The sequence below is a fragment of the Cryptomeria japonica genome, chromosome 5 (assembly GCF_030272615.1).
Source record: "Cryptomeria japonica chromosome 5, Sugi_1.0, whole genome shotgun sequence".
Taxonomy (NCBI): Eukaryota; Viridiplantae; Streptophyta; class Pinopsida; order Cupressales; family Cupressaceae; genus Cryptomeria; species Cryptomeria japonica.
The window spans coordinates 321,362,923-321,385,549 of NC_081409.1; the positions used below are offsets into that span (position 1 = coordinate 321,362,923).

The window sequence follows — 22,627 nt, forward strand, 5'->3', positions numbered from 1 at the left end:
CTATTTATTACAATTTATGTCTATACTTTATTCAACACCTACCTAATTTTGGAAGGAAGAGTTACACTTTGATACAAATGAATCCCTCCACCAATCTCTAATAGCGCCAATGAGATCTAGTGCATACCCATTTATTTAATTTATTAGCTATACACTATATACAATACAAGATACATTGGATGGTTTTCACTTAGATCTCATTCAAATGGTTTAGTTTATGGTCGGTATTTTAGTTTTCTATTGTATCTTCCCCCTTGACCCTCCTCTATATAATTGTGAACTAATATACTAGATATAAGGGGTAGTGGGGATTGGGTGGTGGTTTACTATATAAAGGGAGGTAGGATGGTCACTTCATTTTGACCTACTTTTATAGATGGATTTCCAACTTATTGTTGTTTCATTTTTTGTAACAAAATTCAATTCTCCCCTTATATGATAGAGCATGCTTAGTGAATGGAGAACTAAAGAGGTGATCATTTATCTTCTATAGGTCAAATTCTTTTTTACCTACTTCTATAGATGGAGTTCCAACTTATTGTTGTTTGTTTCCCTCTTTTTCTAACAAAATTCAAATTCTCCCCTTATATGATAGAGCACCCATAGTGAATGGAGAACTAACGAAGTGATCATCTATGTTCCCTCTCTCTATTGTCCTCTTTTGACTCATTTATTCCTCATTAATACAAGATTGAATGCCTATACTTAAAAGTACTATATAGAAGATCTCCATCCTCGAACCTCCAAATTCAAATTATAACACTATTCTTACTACTATTAAAAAAATCTACAAATATTTAAACTAAAAATATTATTATTATTATTATTAAATATTCACAAACCCATTCTAACTAATTAATATATAAAACCCAATAAAACCCAAAGTAGACCCTGCTGAAGTTTCCAGAGATAAAAGAGTCAAATTTCTAAAAAAAAAAAAAAAACATGGGAGGAACACACTAAATACGTTCAAATTATTAACTTGAATATATTCCATCCTTCACGATCAGAAAATCCATTGTCATTTAGTTGGCCTAAATCCCTGTTTCTTTTCTTATTATAGAAGTGACGCGACGCATGGTAAACATATTCCCACCACATGCCCTACTTAATTACTACAAAAGTAAGGCCTTAAAAAAACATTCCGAATAACAAATAATAAAATCAACTTGGGAGTACTATAAATAGAAGGGTCGTCTCATTTGTTTCAGACCATCGAGAACTGCAGGGCGCGAATTGGCTGTCAAATATCGACAGTTGCAATGGCTGAGGTATGATTTTCTGCATATGTTTAATGTAAATATGATTTTGGTTTCTGGTTCTGTAAGTCGGAAATTTCTTTTAAAACTTTTAGAAGCTTTTTTGGTTTTGTTTGTTGAATGAGATGTAGAGGTGCTGGTGGCTATTTAGCTCCAATTTTTAATAAGCTTAAGTATCCATGTTTTGATTTTCACTGAACTTTTGAGATACCCAGTTAAAGGAATTGAAGTTTTATCGGGGTATCTGATTTCATAAGGTATAATTGAGATCGTCAGTAATGGGAATGAATGGCGTACTTTCAATGTAAACAAGTTTAACTTTTTGCCTCTTATAGAAACATGAGATACTGAAATGGGGTAAGACAGACCAAGAAGAACTTCGAAGTGATTCAGCTATGGAAGCTCCCGACAATATGATTAGCCTTTAAAAGAGTTATTGCTTTTTCTCTTTGTTAAAATTGTCTGTGTGATTGTGTGCATTTCAGATAATCAGAACCAAGAATTATTTGGATACAACATTCGAATTGTTGATAATTCAGTAAAATCTACTAGCTAACTAGCAGAAAATTGTGGGTCTTTTGCGCATTGTAATTTATTGGTCGTACATTTTATTTTTTTCTGTGTTCAAAGTTTGGAAGGTAAAATTATATAGTAGAAGTTGTAATTTAAAAATAAAGGAAGAGTTTTAGTTGCTGAATTGTCTTGTTTGCAGTGTACCATGTTATAGAGGCTGCTTAAATTCAGGTTTAGTTTTATTTTTTCAGATAAATAAACTGATGTTTTACATTAGATTTAGAGATTTCACCTTATTCAGAACCCTTCTACATAACTGAGTGCCAAATAGAAAGCTGTTGTGTATGCTAATTTCCTAAATAAACAAAGATAAAAACATGTGCCTTTTTACAGTCCATGACATAAACTGTAAAGCATCTGTAGAAAAATTGTATATAGCTGTCTTTACATTAAAACAGGATGCAAATAAAGCTATACACAGTTTTATTAAGAAATCTTTACGATTTAAACATTTAGATATATTTCTTTATAAGAAGGGCCAGCCTTTGATCTCTTGCATATTTTATTGCTTTATCATAGGGAATTGGAAGGCCTTAGTTTAGTATAGATGACAAATTTTCATTTGAAAGTTGCCTTGTTTATGGTTGTGGTGCATTTATTTGTTACGTATAGGAGTATTGACACCAAACGAGAGTGTTAATTATAATGATTAGGCAATGCTCCCATGGAAGGGGACTTCCGTGGATGTTGCTCAATAATTTGAGGAAACTTTTTCTTTGAAACAATGTCATGGACTCATGCCAAACAAAAATTACCTTAGCCCTTCCAAGTTTTCAGGAGATTCGATGAAAATTGTCAACACATTATTTTTCTGAGAAATAGTTGAAAAATACTGTATCAATTTGGCAGGAACATAGCGAAACAAGCCTCTGTAGGTATGGTAAATCCCTATGCAGCACCCTCGCAAACTTTACTTTGAAAAAATCACCACTCAAATTTTCAGGGTGAAGATATCAACTAAAATATTGCAGGAAAATTTGAAACCACCTGTCCACTAAAAGTAGGAGCTGCAGCCCTCTCCATGGTAACCCTTCCTTCGAGTTGCTGGTTCAATATGATATTGTCTGGAGATCTGATGTACTATCAATGACATATGTTACAAACTTCACAAATGCTTATCTAATAATTATAGAGATGCAACGGTAGCATCAATGAACTCCATAAAGCATATTCTCTGAACCTCAAACAATGGCCAAGATTAAATCCTATTCCTCTGCAAATTTGGTAATTGTTTCATGTCCTACAAGGTGGTCTTATTTAGTGATATTTGATATGCATGGAATTCATAATAAACTCATACACTCATTTGAGAAAAGATAAGCTTCACAACAATATTAACACTGAGTAAAGTTCTCATTTGAAAGCCATCAAAGGCACCCTAAATATTGGGATATTCGCTTGTTTGCACTCCAATGTTCAACTCTCTTTTTAGCTTCAGAAATTGCTGCTCACAATATAAAGAAGCTACAAGTTGATCTTCTCCCATTTTTCTTGTAACACTTGCAAGAATATCTCTGAATTTTTCATACTTTCTGAGTCTTCGTAATCGCTTTGCTCAGCATGATTAGGATAACTGACCCATTTTGCATTCCTCATCCAAGATTCCTTTCATCCTTTGGTCTTTAATCAGAGAAAGCTTGTGTGTGCATTTATGTAATTTTAGCATCACCATGCTTTTTGCAATGTTTGTTTCTTTGTAAGATCTGCTTACAGCTTCCTCTCCCTTTTCTCATGAGAAGCATTGGATAGAGCAAGGGAAGATATCTACATAGGATGTTCCTAAGAGTCAGAACATCGCTAATCAGGGAGCTAGGAGCAGTTTCATCTTGGATGCACATTGTGGCCACAACAAGTATTTGATAGAAACCTTCCATAAGATAGCATCTTGAAGCATTAGGTTAACCATTTGTGCAAACTGCCCATGATTTTTGAATGAGTGTTCTAAAGCAGCAAGCTTTTGGTCCCTGTTGCCCTGAAGTCATTATTGATTTACCTCATCATGAATTTTTTGGTGCCTTTAAGTTTACTTCACACATAGAGAAACAATGATCTTTTCTTCAATGCCCATGTTTTACTAGTTTAAAACCTGTTGATTTTGGATGAAGCAGACTTTTACACCTTGCTATATGATCAGTGAGTTGGCTGTGCGATGCAAGGTTCAACTCTTTTTTAGCAACTACTTATATTTTCATCCTTATGTTCCAATCTTATTATCTTGTGAAAGATAGCTCAGATGATCTATTACTGATTCAAATATCACTCACCTGTAAAAAAGACACTTGGGACTGCATTTATGTAGTGTCGGACAAGATTCACTAAATCAGGATAGTAAATAATACCGGGCATCAGAAACCCTCTAGGAAATCACCTGTTACCTTGCATGTGATTCCTGTCAAGTTACTCAAAAGCCACAAGGTCACTAGTGCACCGAACCCTTCCTTCATACATTCATAGAAAATCACCTTTATGCTGTAAGAACTGGTGTCTCAAATTCTATGAAATAATAAGCTGTAACCAAAAATGTTTTACAAAGACATGCAGGCAGAACAGATTGGACTCAACGAATTTGAACAATGGGCTGCTTGGACCAACTTTAAACTGCTTTGGTTATGCTCATTATGCCATGGATTGTTAACTTTGCCTTTACCTTGTGGTTGTTATTTAATTACAAGCATTTCAACATATATTTGGCCTGAAAAACTGAAATGTCATGATGTTAGTTACTAGGAAAAATGTTTTTTTCTCTGAGTCCTCAGTCTGGAGAAACTGCCAAAGTAATATCTTGAAGCTGATTACACTAATTATGGAAACTAAATACTATTTAAATATGCATTCAATGATGGGCAAAATTATCATAGCCTTCAGTTCAAGCACCACATGTCAGTAGAAATGGTGTGGTCCACACTTTCCTATGTTCATCAAGTTTAAATAGCTGTAGGGAACAACAAAAACATATGCTTATAATGAAACTAAACACATTGTACAACAAAAAGCAAATCTAAACTGCTGCAGCTGCTCCTTTAGTTCTTTTACTATAATTTTATATTAAATATAACACGTTTCTCTTACCTAATTCAGATGCAGCACATTACATTATTACTTTTCTGCTTCTTTTATATTTGCATCTGGTGTCTCTCCACTTCCACGATCAGCTTGTTTTTCATCCTCGTCAAAATAGGAGTTGTGTACAATTGTGTGGCACAGCTACCCTTGTACAAAATCTGCAGTTAGGGTCTCAAAAGTTAATCCTTTCCAATGGCCTAGAATTTTGGTTCATAAGGCCTAGTAGGGATTGCCAGTAATGTGAACTAGCATTCAATATGATAAATTTATAACTTTTGGGTTTCTTCCTTTCTGTTTTCCCAAATAATGAGAATATTGGGCATAAAATGGTGCAAGATGATGATGAGAACCTTTGGGGTGATTAGCCCTTGAAGAAGTTATTGCTTTTCCTCCAGAGGAAAAAAAAAGAGTGTTGTCATGTACATTTCAGATTTACCTAGAATTGGAATCCTCTGGAATCTTCATAACAGGAAATTCCTCTGATCTTGTGTGTCTTTTAATGATTTATTGTACATGTATTTAATCTTTTTGGGGTTCATAGTTTGTGGGGCAAAATGCTACAGCAGAAGTTGTAATTTAAAATGAATAAAGAATTATTGTGACCACTTTAGAGGAATTTAGACTTAATTTTTCCATTGTCTAATTGATGTATTTTGTTTGATACACATATAGTTTCTGATTGACAGTTTCAGTAAGATTGTCAAACTTGTGAATGCTTGTACACATACAAGTTTCAAACAGAAGGCTGTTGTGAATTCTACATTTTCTAAAGAAACAAAATAATTTTCCTCTTGAAGAGAACCAGTTTTATGATATCTTGGATAACTTGTATCCTGTGTTGTATTGTGCTTGCATGTTTTGCTGTTCTGTTATTGGAGATTAGAAGAACTTTGCTAATGTAAGGATGTGCAAATTATCATATGGAAGTTGCTGTTTCTGGTCATGCTTTATTTATGAATTACACATAAGGGTACTGGCCATAAATGAGAGCAGTAATGATGATGGTTGGGCAGTGGTCCTGTTGAAGGGAGCCTACTAAGTTTTCTCTCTGGGAAATGCTCAATAATTTTAGAGAGTTTTATTTTAAATGCTGCTATGTCAAATATAATTTGCCTCTGCCCTTGCAAGTTTAGAGGATATTGCAAAGAAACCTGTCCCTGCATATTTTTCTGAAAAATAATAAATATTTCGTCAAAGGGTAGCCAATTGTCAGCAAAAGATCCCAAAAAATCTATGCATGTAAGTCAAACCTCTAGGCCCCTGTTTACATCACCCTCACAAACTTTTCTCTAATAAATTGACCACTCCGATTATTTGAGTTCAATAATCTGATTTTTCTCTCTAATTCTAGATACATTTTACATCTTGAATGAAGTCACCCGTGCATTAAGAATAAGAGCTGCACCCCCCTCCATGGAACTCCCTTCTTGGAGTTGCTAACTCAATATGATATGGTCTGTAAACTGAAATCTTTACCTTAAATGCCTTAAAGTCATTTAAATATGAGTTTTTAACTGAATGGCTTGTCCATCCTTCTCACGTTGACTCAAATTAACAAGTTTTATTCTGAGTTTTTTCTAGCTGTTTTGTGTTCTTGTATATGTGTATTCTTATTTACTTGGAATTGATTGCTTAAAGATTTCCATGGTAATGACTTGAAGAGTCCGTATTTGAGTATAAAACATGATATGTGTCTTTTTAATTGTTGCAATGCAGACAGTTGTATTGAAGGTTGCTATGTCCTGTCAAGGTTGTGTTGGAGCTGTAAAGCGAGTGCTCAGCAAAATGGAAGGTAATGTCAAGACACTCTTGTTACTTTAATATCCCTTTTTGACCATAACTTTAGAATTGAATTTTTGGGACCAAATCAAATTGAAAAGTTTTAATTTCTTTCTTTGAATCCTGATGGGATCAGGGTGAGTATGCCCTGAATACAGTAGCACAGCTTGGCGCCTCAATTCCCAGACATTAAAGAGCCACGCAGGATTTACTGGAAATCAACATTGTAGACCTTAAATGATACTCAGCAAATCATAGTGTATCTTAAAGTAGATTTCCTGCATTGTGATGTTCTAATCAACAAACATTGTGGTTGATTTCAGGGGTTCAATCATATGATGTGAACTTGCAAGAGCAAAAAGTGACAGTGAAAGGAAATATAAAACCTGAGATAGTTCTGCAAACTGTCACGAAAGCTGGCAAGGAGACAAGCTTCTGGCCAGTTGAAGGGAAGTAAACTTTCAATTAACAATAGACATCTACAGTTTGAACACTTAATATGATAGTATCGGCGAGTATGTCTTATTAATCATCATGAGGCACTTCTGAATAAGATTGTAATCAATTTAGTGACCTTGATCATAATAGAAATTTGCAGAATCTATACTTTCTGCATTTTAGTACTAAATAGAGATTCTTTTAGACCATATCTAAGCTTTTTTTAATTCTGATTCTAGCTAAGTGGTCGGTGATAATTGATCTTTTAGCATGCTTTTTACATTTGTTAATTTACAAAATGTCTGAAGTTTGTGTGCTAATTGTACATTTGAATTAGTGGCCTTGTTCGTAATTGAAATTTGCAGAAGCTTTACTTGCTGTATATTTAGTATCAAATAGAGATTCTTTTAGATTATATCTAGGTTTTTTACAACTGATTCTAGCTTAAATTGTATAAGATAATTGATCTTTTTGCATGCTTGTACATGTCTATATTTACAAGATGTCTGAAATTTGTGTCTTGATTATAGATTTTAATTTGCTTTCCTTAAAGAACTGTACAATGAAGCAAACCCCAAAAGCATACATAAATGATGTTTTGAGGTATTTAAACTTTGACAACTGTGATAAATAAGAAAGTTTTTTTTTTCTTTTCTCTTTTGAGCTTAACATCAGCTAAGTTTCAAGCTATTGCAAATCATGCCTATATAATGTGATATGGATTTGTGTTTTCTTTGTAGAATGATTGAATTTGATGTAAGATATGCAACTATATTGAATTTGATGTAAGATATGCAACTATATTGAATTCTTTAAATGAGATTTAATGTCGATAATGCTCCCCACATGAGATAAACATCTGCTTACCTTAGTATAACTGAGCAATAGCATAAGAAACCCTGGATTTCAATTCTAGTTACAAGTACTTCTCCCACTCTAAGTATATCTCAAATAAAATTAGAAACATTTTTTTTCATATATACAATTATCACAAAAGCGAAAATAAAAAATAATTAGTTGATCCCTCAACAAGATTTTTATTTTTCAAATATCTAAGTTCTTTTTCACTAATGTGGCTCATGTGTTCATGCTACACCATAGTATATTTATTTAAAACCTTATGGAACTTTTAGATGTTAAGGGTGAGTCATTGAGATGCTAGATATTAAATTCCAACCTAGAGGTAGTATGTCCATAAAGTCCAATGGCTGCCAAAGTGTGAGATTGCCACTAAATGTTAGCACCTATTGAAGTAACATTAAGTGTTGTTAAAGTGTCATAAAAAGTTGTCAAAGTTTCAACTTGTCATCAAAGTGACATTATTGGTGAAGTATCCCAATTGTTTCTAAAATGACATTATTATACTAAATTTCAACTACTCCTAAAGTCCACCTTCTACCAATGTCGCAATGTGCATCTAAAGATGTTTTTGAACTTAAAAAATATTACACTAAATGTAAAATTATGCCTCAATGAGAAATTTAGAATGTCATGTGGAAAGAAACTCTATATTTAATCATCCATGTATCCTCACATATATGCATTCCAACTATATAACAATTATATCACTATTGTCATCCTAATAATTTATTGAATCTAAATCATCATTTAATTCATTCTTGTAATATTTTTCTTGCATTCATTTTTATGTGGATTTTCTTGACATAATTATAAAGCTTAACATAGGATTTATTGAGAGACTTAGATCTCACTTTAGATTTGGAGCTTTGTCCTTTTTCTTATTTTTTCTCTTTGCTTTATCATTTTATCTTCCTCTAATAACCAATGCATCCTTTAAAAAAAATAGTTTTTTTTTGTTTTAACTCCTCCAAGAGTAGAGAACCTACTGTTTATTCAAGCTTCAACTCAGTGTAGTACTACTAGTTGCGATCACTAAATCATCTCATGTTTCTAGCAAAGAACACAACAAAGCAGTACATGTATTGACAAGTTCATAGATATAACTTATGACTTTAATGGATTTAGTTAAAATCGAAAGAGAGTAGTTGAATCGATTCCTATCAAGTTGAAAATATAAAGTGGTAGCCTAATTGAAGATAATGGTTAAATATTGCAAGGGTACTAAATTGTAATTCCATGGAAGTTGCCTTCTTTGAAAAGATGAACTAGAGATCACTATAGGAACCAAAAAGCATAGGCTTTCCAATTCACGCATAGTCCTCCCCAATCAAATAAGTTATTGGAAACACTAAGATCTTCCAAAGGGTAGAGAAAAACCATGATATCCAACCAAGAATATAACACCAACTATGTAACTACACAACGCTACCATTAAACTATGATTAGAAGCCTCTCATGACAAGATGGTCAACTATTATGGGTCCCAAAGTACAACTATCATAGGTATTGTAATCATCCATCTCTCTATAACAAACATACAAATGCACTATGATGGCCCAAAATGCCAACTAAAAACAAATCTTAATCAAGAATGAGCCCTTAGTGGAGTCTAGAGGAGATGATTATTCATTATCTAAATCAGTGGAGTCATTTTATTCATTATCTACTCTCTCTCTCTCTCTCTCTCTCTCTCTCTCTCTCTCATGATTATTTTTATGATTTTGATGGAACTTATACTAATGCATCTTTAGATGTTAAATCAAATTCATGTTCCTAAAATAATATTGATCTATCTTAAATCAAAATAGTTTATCAAATTCATGTTCCTTATGTTTTGATTAAGTAAAAGCAGGTATTTGAAAGGTACCCAAACCTTGTACAAGCCAGGAGATCTGAAGAACATGAAAGAAACGTTCCTGATCACTTCAAAAATTAGAAAGATCCCACCCGAACAAAAAGGGATCAGCTTACATAACATAAAAAACCAGAAACAGACAGCGTAAGGACAACACAACGACAGCAAAAAGACAGAACCTAGAACCCCTACAGAAACAAAGACATAGACCTAAATACTTTTCATGATATCCTCGGCATGGACAACCATTTGTTTCATGTTGTTTGTCGAGGTCTTCAAATCCTCTAGCTCACAACCTTTGATGTCGCCCTTGGTCCTTGTATTAGCTCTGGTCCTCTTTTCATGACCCTTCTTGTCCGGTTGATCTTTGTCACCATCCTTCTCTGCATTGTTCTCAAATCTATTGATCAGGATGTTCATGTTATCCACCGAAGCTTTGAGGATCTGAAAATTTTGTTCTGCAATCTTCTTAACACAATGAGTTCCAGTCTGTCGATCCTGCTACCCAGATTGTTCATTTTATTTTTCATTCCTTTAATCTCCTTGTTATCTTCCATCTCATTGACCTTTTTTTTCCGTTGCTATGATTTTACCCACCATACATTCAATTGCTTCCGCATTGTGAAGTACAACAACCAGTTCCTTAACATGTTCTGCTAGGGATTTATCACCAAGCGTAACTCTTGTAATAGTCATCATATCAGTCTTCAAACTGTTAATATCCTTCACCATGGTTCCGATGGTAACACAGAAAGCTTTTATAATATCATAATCATTGATACCACTTTTATCCCCTTTATCCTCCTTTTGCAGACTTATGGTGTTCAAACCCTCAATGTTGCCCATCACTGGGTTTTCATCCCCCTCTTTATCCTAACCCTCATCCTTCTTGTTCTCCTCAACTTCCGCCTCAGAATCAACTAGAACATGACTGATGTCTTTATTATTTCCTTTTTTAGTGTTCTTCCTCTAAATCTGCTTTCCAATTGCTTTCCCTTTCTTTTTTTTAATAATTTTTTTCTCAAAGGATTTAGTTTCAGACTCAGAAATGTTTGAATCCGCCACAATCCTTTTCCTCTTAGCCTTATTCCTCCCTTTTTTACTAGTCTCTTCTGAATCTCCCTCAGTCTCTGAATCAAAGTTGAATCCGCTGGCTTCACTCTCTATAGTCTCATCTCTTGCATTTTTGCCTTTAATAGGCATTTCAATGCATTTCCCCTTAAGCATTTTATAAACGAGAACCATAAGCCCCAGTGGAGGGCATGATCACCTTTGGGATCTTTCTGAACCTCCTTGATAGTATGGTCCATAGAACATGCTAGGTAATAAGGCAAGCTCACCTTTTCCCCATGGCAAAAATGGTTGAGAAGGACAAAGTGATGACCTGGGCTCTAGTAAAACTACCATCCAAAGTAATGTAGGCGATAGAAGCAAATAAAACAAACCTCCATGGCCTGCATATCCTCTTTGGGGCATGGTAGGAATTGTCGATTTTCACCATCTTTCTCCCCTCATCATCTGTGAATGGGAACTTGTGCGCTGCTTTATCTGATATGTTGCAGTCCTTATAAAATTTCATGCCCTTGGTAATCATCATCTAGCCTCAGCAATGACCTCCTCATCAACATTCATCATCTGGGACTTGACCAGGATTTTGCCATTTTTTCAGTTCTTGATGAAATAGTTGGTAATTGTGGGATGTAGTACCCCTACTCATTTGGACTCATATTTTATTCTTATTGTTTTCAGTGGATACATTACCATGTTTTGTTATTCAGACTTATATGACATTATTTCATGCTTCATATGGATATGGAATGCATAATTTATTACAGTATTTCAGTACTTGTGGTTTATGGCATTTTGAGGATTATTGCTATGTACTGACACTTTACTTTATCTATGCAATGTATGTTGTGTGTCTGAGAGTGTATTGGATGCAAGGAGACGATTTTCCTTCACTCATATCGATGAGACAGGGAAAGTCGCAATTCTCCTTCATCGGTGTGTATGCAGTGTTTTCTATATTATATAGACGCATGTGTGGTTCGGTGATATAGGATATTGCAGGTACAAGTACCAGGTAGGTATGGGGTATCATCTCCACCTGGCTTCACAGGTCTGAGCGTGCCTTATATTTTCTTATGGAAGTGGAGGAGATAGTAGTTGACCCTATTTTTGTTCAGTTACACTCAGGTGAGTGTCGTCAGTTAGTTGTCCTGTCAGTCGTTGAACTTCATGTTTTGTTGTTTGACCTTTATGAGAAGTCGCTTGATGCTTGATCAGTTTGTGTGTTTATTGTTTTTAACTATTGTGTGTCATTGGTAATTGTTACGTTTATTTCATCTATAAGAGTAAAAAGTAGTTTTATATTTGGAAGAAAACAAAGGGGTTAAGCGATCTAGTGGCTTAACGTTGTTTACAAATATATGAGAATTTCTTATGCATGTCAGTTCGATAATTGCGACTTGATCGTTTGAATATATATATACACACGAGGGCGACTGTTAATTATGTGTAGTTATTTTAAATAATGCTTAAGTGATTGAATTATCATTAGATAATATCGTCAATTCGAACTATTATGTTTTTGAATATGCATGTATATAAATTAGAATTACATATATCATATTTAATATACTTTTTACATTAGATCTAATAAATCGAACGTGTAATATATATATATATATATATATATATAATTATATAATTCAATTATTATATATATGTCCTATTTTACTAGGTTTTCTTTAATATAACATATAAAATAAAATAAGTCATGTATAGTATATATTATTATATATTGAAAAAGGGTTATTAAGAAATCGTTAACAACATTACTGTTTAAATATATATTAATGAAAGTCATTATATATATGTCCTATTTTACTAGGTTTTCTTTAATATAACATATAAAATAAAATAAGTCATGTATAGTATATATTATTATATATTGAAAAAGGGTTATTAAGAAATCGTTAACAACATTATTTTTTAAATATATATTAATGAAAGTCATTAATTAAATATTAAAAATATATTAAAAAAATGGAAATTAAAATAAAATAAATTAAAAGCTAAAAATTTGGAATAATGGAAGTGGCAGGTTGGAAAGTAATAAAACTAGGGTGGTCGATAGTAATATCGACCACCCCCCTTATATAAAAGGGAGGGGTCGGTATTACCACCAACCACCCCTCTCCCTTTTCATTAAACCAAACTTGACCCTCCTCCTTTTCGATAAGGCATGCTCCACGTAGCAAGTAGAAAACCATGTTGGCTATCCCACGTAACATCATATCACTCCTCCTCTTGCGATGAAACATGCTCCACGTTGCAAGCAAAGACTTCGATGGGTAATGTTGTTCCAAGCACTACGTAGCAGGTGACACCGTGATGGCAGGTAAAATGCGAGGCATGCGTGGTATAAGAGAGGGCGACTTGGCAGTGAGAACTATAATCTCGACCATGACAAACACTCAAGTGTTTGATAGTTGTTTGTAACTTGTCGACCCCTCTCCTTTTCTATTTAACCAAATGTCGACTGCTCCTCCCATTTAGTTAACAAACTCCACGATGAAACGACCGCCAATTGAGGATTGGTTAGCAGATAACATGGAGACCGTGGGTAGATCTGGTAGCATAAGCAATGATCTCGTCCATGATAACTCCCTCCTTCCATGCGAATTTATATTGACTGATAGTTTCCATGGTAGTAACATGGAAGAAGTCCACAACCTTTGGTTTATAACTGCAGAGGGAAGTGAATGAGAGGGAACGTGTGTTGTGGTAATAGGAAAACCATCGATAGAGAGAGTTGCATAGCCGATCCATGCTCTACGAACTGCAGTAACATGTTAGACGTGTAGGGTAAATGATGGATAAACAGTTAGTTTAATTATGAGTTGAGATAAAGTCAAGTTGAAACTCAACGCATTTCATTGAAGACTCCTCACCAATCACCTTCATTGAGCCTATTAGTGGGGAGAAGTCATAGGGAATTTTAGGATAAATAGAGGTGGGGAGGAAGGAAGGAAGGGGGAGATTCATTCGCTTCCAAGGAAGGACGGTAGACCTCAGGAGGGAAAGAATAGAGTAGAGGAAAGAATAGAATAGAAGGAAGAATAGAATAGAAGGAAGAATAGAAGGAAGGAGTAAAATAGAATAGGATAGAGAGATAGAGAGGATACTTTTGAAGTATCAAAGAGAGATAGATTTGAGATAGAGTTGGGAGTAAATTGGAGATAGGTTTGCAAGCAAGGAATGTTACTATTTGGCGGAAGGGCGTCAAGGTCTTGGAAACTGGTCAAGATTACAAGAGGTCAATAATTACTTTAGTTTTTGCTTATTATTTATGGAAGTTTTTGTAATAAGTTATGATTATGATCTTGCTTATATTATGGTTATGGAAAGGTATTATTAGTCGTTTGGGATAGTTAAATGAAAAATCATAGGGTTTTAGATGTAATTAAGTTATTAGCTATAGTAGTGGAATTTTGTTTAAATGATTAGAATATTGCAGTTTAAGAACATATTGTACACTTTTTATTATTATTATATGAAAGAAATTTATGCTTGCATTCAAAACGTAGGTATTAAGACTTATTAGTCGCTTCTCTAGGAGAGTTTGGGGAGTAATGGCTTACTGTTGAAACATTAGGTTTATGACTTATTAAATAGTGTATTAATATAGTTGTAATTTTTATTTTCCGGAAGTCTTTATTTGCAAGTTGTCTATGCATTTGACTGTTTTAAGGAAAGATTGTCTGTGTTAGGATCATGTGTAAATGGTGTTTTCTGTCAAGTTTAAATTCTAATTCTTGTTACATTATCGTTGTGTCCTATGTTTCCTTGGTTAGGTGTCGAGGTATAACTTTATGGATGTGAGCCATTGTGTGTTTTGTCCAAATGGTTAACCTTTGGTTAGTAAATCGTGTATCCTTCACTTGTGGTTTGTCAGGATTAGGTATGGTTGTCTATTTCACCATAGAGTTCTCATAGAGAGACCTTTCCTGTAGTGTCCTATGAGAGAGAGTGGCTTTCAAGCGGGGGTCGTGCCCGAAGTGGATGACAGGATAACCCGTTGAAAGTTGGATAAAAAGTGATAACCTAATAATTGATTTGGGATGGGTGAGATAAACATTAATTAAGATAATGTGCCTCATGCATAGGTGTAGTGCTTGTACAGGGCTCATAATGTTACGAGAAGGCCTGGAATGGCAAACTTACCACCTTGTCTTCATGAAAGGATTGGTAGGGTCCGCATGAGACTTAATTGGAGCCGGAAGTTGGGAGAGGTTACGAAGACAGAGAGCTGGGACCTAGGAGGCTGTACCATGATATCCATCTTAAGCTATGTGATGACACTCTCTCCTTAGAGTCACTAGTGTTTGTGAGTTGAGTCACATGAATGTTTGCAGAGTCATGTATTTCTTTCGTACTTGTCTTATTTTTCTTGCTTGAGGGTTTTCTACTATCTCCTAGCATGGTGGGGTGGTTCCATTTCGAGATCACATGGTCGGGTGGTAGTGCCACTTCCCATCAGATGTTCTAAAATGTATCTTCAAGCGAGGAAGGGCTTCACTGATGTTCTTGGTTTGTGGTTCATTTACTAGCTCTTGTTCGTGACCATTGTTCAATTGAAACCTTGAGGTCTTGTATCGAAACTTTTATGTAACCTTCATTTTGTAACATATTAATTCATGATGTATTTTTGTAAACATGTATTTTCAAATATTATAAAACAGAGAAACATTGGAATGCATGTTATTTCAGTTACTTAATTCTTTTGTATATATTAAATGATTGCTTTGGAGTACGTTGAATTCTTTCATTGTGGAATTTTTATCTTAAACATTTAATTTTCCTATAAATTTGTATAGTAGGTTTTTCCATGGTGTTAATATAATTTACAAAGTAATCTTCATTGGTGACCTTTAGGGAATCATGTGTTAGACTTCTGCTGTGTTATTAGGCGTGCAATGGTTATAATTTCGCACTTGTTCTTTTAAAAAGAAAAAAATATTTCACCCTGGTTGCATAGATTGTGATGTTTTTCCTTTAGGGTTTCTAGCGGGGCATTACATTTGGTATCAAAGCTTAAGTTTCAACACTGGGTACTCTAGGTTTGTAGTGAGCCTATTCAACTTGACCTTTTTGCTTAGGTCTTAATGTTTGTGTTTCCCTTTTTTTATCCTTGCCATAGGTCTGAACCGTTTACTTTATACATTGCTAGGTCATGGTTAAGAAAACTAGGGGAGGTGGCCAGTAGAGTTGGCTACAGGTGTCTATGTTTCCATAGATGCCTTTGTTCCCAATTGTGAGTTGGACCTAGGAACCATAGTTATTTCAGTTGACCTTCGAGTCATTCCTTTGGGTACTTATGGAATTTTGTTGGGGATGGATTGGCTATCTTCTCATAGTAGATTGTCGCAAGAAACAATGGAGTGTTTAGATGACCTAGGTAAGAAAGTGGAGATTGTTGGAGTTAAGAGACCGATATCCCTACGTATGATCTCCACTATGAAACTTAAGCGGTGCATGCGTAGAGGGTGTTAGTTTTTTGCAGTTACTCTTGAGGACATGGATGAGTAAAAGAGTTGAGAAATTGCTCTTGATAGTCACCATATTCTTTGAGAGTATGCTGATGTATTTCTGTTGGATATTCCGAGTATGCCTCCAAATCGAGACATAGACTTTCACATAGACTTGGTTCCTGGTGCAAAACCTATTTCGAGAGTTGAATTCTTATTTGTTTTAGGCTTCCAGGAGTAAGCCTAGTTTTGGGGGCGAGAATGTAGTACCCCTACTCGTTTGGACTCATATTTTATTCTTGTTGTTTTCAGTGGATACATTACCATGTTTTGTTATTTAGACTTATATGACATTATTTCATGCTTCATATGGAGATGGAATGCATAATTTATTTGCAGTATTTTAGTACTTGTGGTTTATGGCATTTTATGGATTATTGCTATATACTGGCACTTTACTTTATCTATGCAATGTATGTTGTGTGTCTGAGAGTGTATTGGATGCAAGGAGACGATTTTCCTTCACTCATTTCGGTGAGACAGGGAACATCGTGATTCTCCTTCATCGGTGTGTATGCAGTGTTTTCTATATTATATAGACGCATGTGTGGTTCGGTGATGCAGGATATTGCAGGTACAAGTACCGGGTAGGTACGGGGTATCGTCTTCACCTGGCTTCATAGGTTTGAGTGTGCCTTATATTTTCCGATGGAAGTGGAGGAGATAGTAGTTGACCCTATTTTTGTTCAGTTACACTTGGGTGAGTGTCGTCAGTTAGTCGTCCTGTCAGTCATTGAACTTCGTGTTTTGTTGTTTGACCTTTATGAGAAGTCGCTTGATGCTTGATCAGTTTGTGTGTTTATTGTTTTTAACTATTGCGTGTCATTGGTAATTGTTACGTTTATTTCGTCTATAAGAGTAAAAAGTAGTTTTATATTTGGAAGAAAACAAAGGGGTTAAGCGATCTAGTGTCTTAACATTGTTTACAAATATATGAGTTTCTTATGCATGTCAGTTCGATAATTGCGACTTGATTGTTTGAATATATATATATATATATATATATATATATATATACACGAGGGCGATTGTTAATTATGTGTAGTTATTTTAAATAATGCTTAAGTGATTGAATTATCATTAGATAATATCGTCAATTTGAACTATTATGTTTTTTAATATGCATGTATATAAATTAGAATTATATATACCATATTTAATATACTTTTTACATTAGATTTAATAAATCGAACGTGTAATATATATATATATATAATTCAATTATTATCTATATGTCCTATTTTACTAGGTTTTCTTTAATATAACATATAAAATAAAATAAGTCATGTATAGTATATATTATTATATATTGAAAAAGGGTTATTAATCATTAACAATATTATTGTTTAAATATATATATTACTGAAAGTCATTAATTAAATATTAAAAATATATTAAGAAAATAGAAATTAAAATAAAATAAATTAAAAACTAAAAATTTGGAATAATGGAGGTGGCGGGTTGGAAAGTAATAAAACTAGGGTGGTCGATAGTAATATCGACCACCCCCCTTATATAAAAGGGAGGGATCGGTATTACCACTGACCACCCCTCTCCCTTTTCATTAAACCAAACTTGACCCTCCTCCTTTTCGATAAGGCATACTCCACGTAGCAAGTAGAAAACCACGTTGGCTATCCCATGTAACATCATATCACTCCTCCTCTTGCGACGAAACATGCTCCACGTTGCAAGCAGAGACTTCGATGGGTAATGTTGTTCCAAGCACTACGTAGCAGGTGACACCGTGATGGCAGGTTAAATGCGAGGCATGTGTGGTATAAGAGAGGGCGACTTGGCAGCGAGAACTATAATCTCGCCCATGACAAACACTCAAGTGTTTGATAGTTGTTTGTAACTTGCCGACCCCTCTCCTTTTCTATTTAACTAGACGTCGACCGCTCCTCCCATTTAGTTAACAAACTCCATGATGAACATCGACTGCCAATTGAGGATTGGTCAACAGATAACGTGGAGACTGTGGGTAGATCTGGCAGCATAAGCAATGATCTCGTCCATGATAACTCCCTCCTTCCATGCGAATTTATACCGACTAATAGTTTCCACGGTAGTAACATGGAAGAAGTCCACAACCTTTGGTTTATAACTACAGAGGGAAATGAATGAGAGGACATGTGTGTCGTAGTAATAGGAAAACCATCGATAGGGAGAGTTGCATAGCTGATCCATGCTCTACGAACTGCAGTAACATGTTAGACATGTAGGGTAAAGTATGGATAAATAGTTAGTTTAATTATGAGTTGAGATAAAGTCAAGTTGAAACTCAACGCATTTCATTGAAGACTCCTCATCAATCACCATCATCAAGCCTCTTAGTGGGGAGAAGTCATAGGGAATTTTAGGATAAATAGAGGTGGGGAGGAAGGAAGGAAGGGGGAGATTCATTTGCTTCCAAGGAAGGATGATAGACCTCGGGAGGAAAAGAATAGAGTAGAGGAAAAAAATAGAGTAGAGGAAAGAATAGAATAGAAGGAAGAATAGAATAGAAGGAAGAATAGAAGGAAGGAGTAAAATAGAATAGGATAGAGAGATAGAGAGGATACTTTTGAAGTATCAAAGAGAGATAGATTTGAGATAGAGTTGGGAGTGAATTGGAGATAAGTTAACAAGCAAGGAACGTTACTATTTGGCGGAAGGGTGTCGAGGTCTTGGAAACCGGTCAAGATTACAAGAGGTCAGGAATTACTTTAGTTTTTGCTTATTATTTATGGAAGTTTTTGTTATAAGTTATGATTATGATCTTGGTTATATTATGGTTATGGAAAGGTATTATTAGTCGTTTGGGATAGTTAAATGAAAAATCATAGGGTTTTAGATTTAATTAAGTTATTCGCTATAGTAGTGGAATTTTGTTTAAATGATTAGAATATTGTAGTTTAAGAACATATTGTACACTTTTTATTATTATTATATGAAAGAAATTTATGCTTGAAATCAAAATCTAGGTATTAAGACTTATTAGTTGCTTCTCTAGGAGAGTTTGGGGAGTAATGGCTTACTATTGAAACATTAGGTTTATGACTTATTAAATAGTGTATTAATATAGTTGTAATTCTTATTTTCTGGAAGTCTTTATATGCAAGTTGTCTATGCATTTGACTGTTTTAAGGAAAGATTGTATGTGTTAGGATCATGTGTAAATGGTGTTTTCTGACAAGTTTAAATTCCAATTCTTGTTGCATTATCATTGTGTCCTATGTTTCCTTGGTCAGGTGTCGAGGTATAACTTTATGGATGTGAGCCATTGTGTGTTTTGTCCAAATGGTCAACCTTTGGTTAGTAAATCGTGTATCCTTCACCTGTGGTTTGTTAGGATTAAGTATGGTTGTCTGTTTTGCCATAGACTTCTCGTAGAGAGACCTTTCCTGTAGTGTCCTATGAGAGAGAGTGGCTTTCGAGCGGGGGCCGTGCCCGAAGTGGATGACAGGATAACCCGTCAAAAGTTGGATAAAAAGTGATAACCTAATAATTGATTTGGGATGGGTGAGATAAACATTAATTAAGATAATGTGCCTCGTGCATAGGTGTAGTGCTTGTATAGGGCTCATAATGTTATGAGAAGGCTTGAAATGGCAAACTTACCACCTTGTCTTCATGAAAGGATTGGTAGGGTCCGCATGAGACTTAATTGGAGCTGAAAGCGGGGAGAGGTTATCAGGACAGAGAGTCGGGACCTAGGAGGCTGTACCATGGTATCCATCTTAAGCTATGCAATGACACTCTCTCCTTAGAGTCACTAGTGTTTGTGAGTTGAGTCACATGAATGTTTGCAGAGTCATGTATTTCTTTCGTACTTGTCTTATTTTTCTTGTTTGAGGGTTTTCTACTATCTCCTAGCACAGTGGAGTGGTTCCATTTCGGGATCACATGGTCGGGTGGTAGTGCCACTTCCCATCGGATGTTCTAAAATGTATCTTTAGGCGAGGAAGGGTTTTGCTGATGTTCTTGGTTCGTGGTTCATGTACCAGCTCTTGTTCGTAACCATTGTTCAGTTGAAACCTTGAGGTCTTGTATCGAAACTTTTATGTAACCTTCATTTTGTAACATATTAATTCATGGTGTATTTTTGTAAACATGTATTTTCGAATATTGTAAAACAGAGAAACATTGGAATGCATGTTATTTCAGTTACTTAATTATTTTGTATATATTAAATGATTGCTTTGGAGTACATTGAATTCTTTCATTGTGGAATTTTTATCCTAAACATTTAATTTTCCTATAAAGTTGTACAGTAGGTTTTTCCGTGGTGTTAATATAATTTACGAAGTAATCTTCATTGGTGACCCTTAGGGAATCATGTGTTAGACTTCTATTGTGTTATTAGGTGTGCAATGGTTATAATTTCACACTTGTTCTTTTTAAAAAAAAAATTAGTTCACCCTAGTTGCATAGATTGTGATGTTTTTCCTTTAGGGTTTCTGGCGAGGCATTACATGGGATCTTTCCCACTTAGCCTCTCCATGAACACATATAGACCCCCCCTGCTAAAGGATATCCCACACTTCGTTGTTCTTTGTCCAGTCTGAGCAAGAGGTGGGTTTGAATCTTTTCTTATTACCTCCCATTTTTTTTTGCACTTTCCTTAAAATTCCTTCTCTTGGCTTCAAAACCTCTTCTTTGGTTTTTGTGGAGGACCTGTAAAAATGCCTAGAATTCATGCCAGAAAATTATGAGAAGACACCTATATAAATGCTCATTACCTCCGAAATAACCCTGCATCGATAAAAGTGGAAGAGGCATTAGAAACTATGATTAAAAGTACCACGTTGCCTAGCCTGGCTGCAGTCTAGATTAAGCAGGGATTTCATTTCACTTGCAATCTCGCGTTCACCATAACTAGTAATGATGTCTTCCGATTGGCAAGCCAGGTTGGCAACCCAATCAGCGCAAGAATTGGCTTCCTTATACACATGTGTAAAAACACACATTTCAAATTCTTCATAATTTTCTTAGTTGCTTTAATAGCATTGCTAATTGACCAGGAAGGCGGGAATTTCATATTTAAACAGTTGATTATGTTCAATGAATCTCCTTCACACTAGACTCTAGTGCATTTGGCTTCCTTAGCAAGGATCATCCCATGATAAACCGCCATAGCTTCAGCTACATGGTTTGTATGATTTCCTATGGGGATGTTTTTTATGATTTTGCATGTTCCCTATTCGTCCCTAAGGACCACTCCACATCTTGCAACACCCGGATTACCCTTTGAAGCACCGTCAAAGTTAATTTTCATCCACCCATTGGGCGGGCTGACCCATATCACACCCTCTCTAGGATTGATCTGAAAGTTCTCTCGACCCTTTAATCTCCACTTATTGTAGATAAATTGATCATCCTTGTCTTGAGGATTATCAATGCCTCCTATGATATTCATATTTTCCACTATATTTCTTTTTATTTTCTCAAACACAATTTTAGCCTTAGATTTACCTTCTCGCTGAAAACTCTATCATTTCTCTCTTTCCATATACCCCAGCACATATGAGGTAAGGCAAGTTTCCACAATAAAGTAGTAGACTTATTCCCTGAAGGATGATGCCAAGAGTTGAACACCTCCTGAATCGACTCTAGGAAGCCCCAACTGATTTTTAAGTGGTCCAGACATCTTCCCCAAACATCAGCAGAGAAAGGGCAATGAAAGAGCATATGATTAATGGTCTCCTCATTCTGCTTACATAGAGTACAAACACTAGGCATGCTCATACCTCTTTTTTTGATATTCTCAATTGTTAGAATTTTATCTTGAAGGGTTGTCCAGAAAAAAATGTTAATCTTAGGGGTGAGGCCTTTCACCCATGCCTTAGCCTAGCATGGGCTTTCCATGTTAGATTACTGATGATAATAAAGAGAAGCCACAGTGAATGTACCACTTGCTGTGAGTTTCCAAATTAATTGGTCTTCCTCTTCAACCCTTACCATAGAGTTCATAACTTTGTTCAGACTTCCAAAGGAGTGATCCACCTGAGATAAATCCTTCCACTGTCCATCTTCCCAGTAATCACCCACTATAGAACCAAATCTTTCCTTGCTCTGGTTCTGATATCTACTCCACTCAGGATTTTCAGTCAAAGGGGACTCTAGCAACCAAGAATCATCCTAGAATTGGATAAGATTCCCTTTCCCCATTTTCCATTTTGCACCTCTGGCAATTAAGTCTCTTGTTCTAAAAACATTTTTCC

The 22,627-nt window shown here is 35.1% G+C and overlaps 1 long non-coding RNA gene across 1 annotated transcript; it reads left to right on the plus strand.

The window, feature by feature from the left end:
* Positions 1–1,119: 1,119 nt before the first annotated feature.
* On the plus strand, positions 1,120–7,302 carry LOC131062520 (uncharacterized). Its single transcript, XR_009110906.2, has 3 exons — positions 1,120–1,271; positions 6,612–6,687; positions 6,998–7,302. It is a non-coding gene; the product is annotated as an uncharacterized LOC131062520 (long non-coding RNA).
* Positions 7,303–22,627: the final 15,325 nt, after the last annotated feature.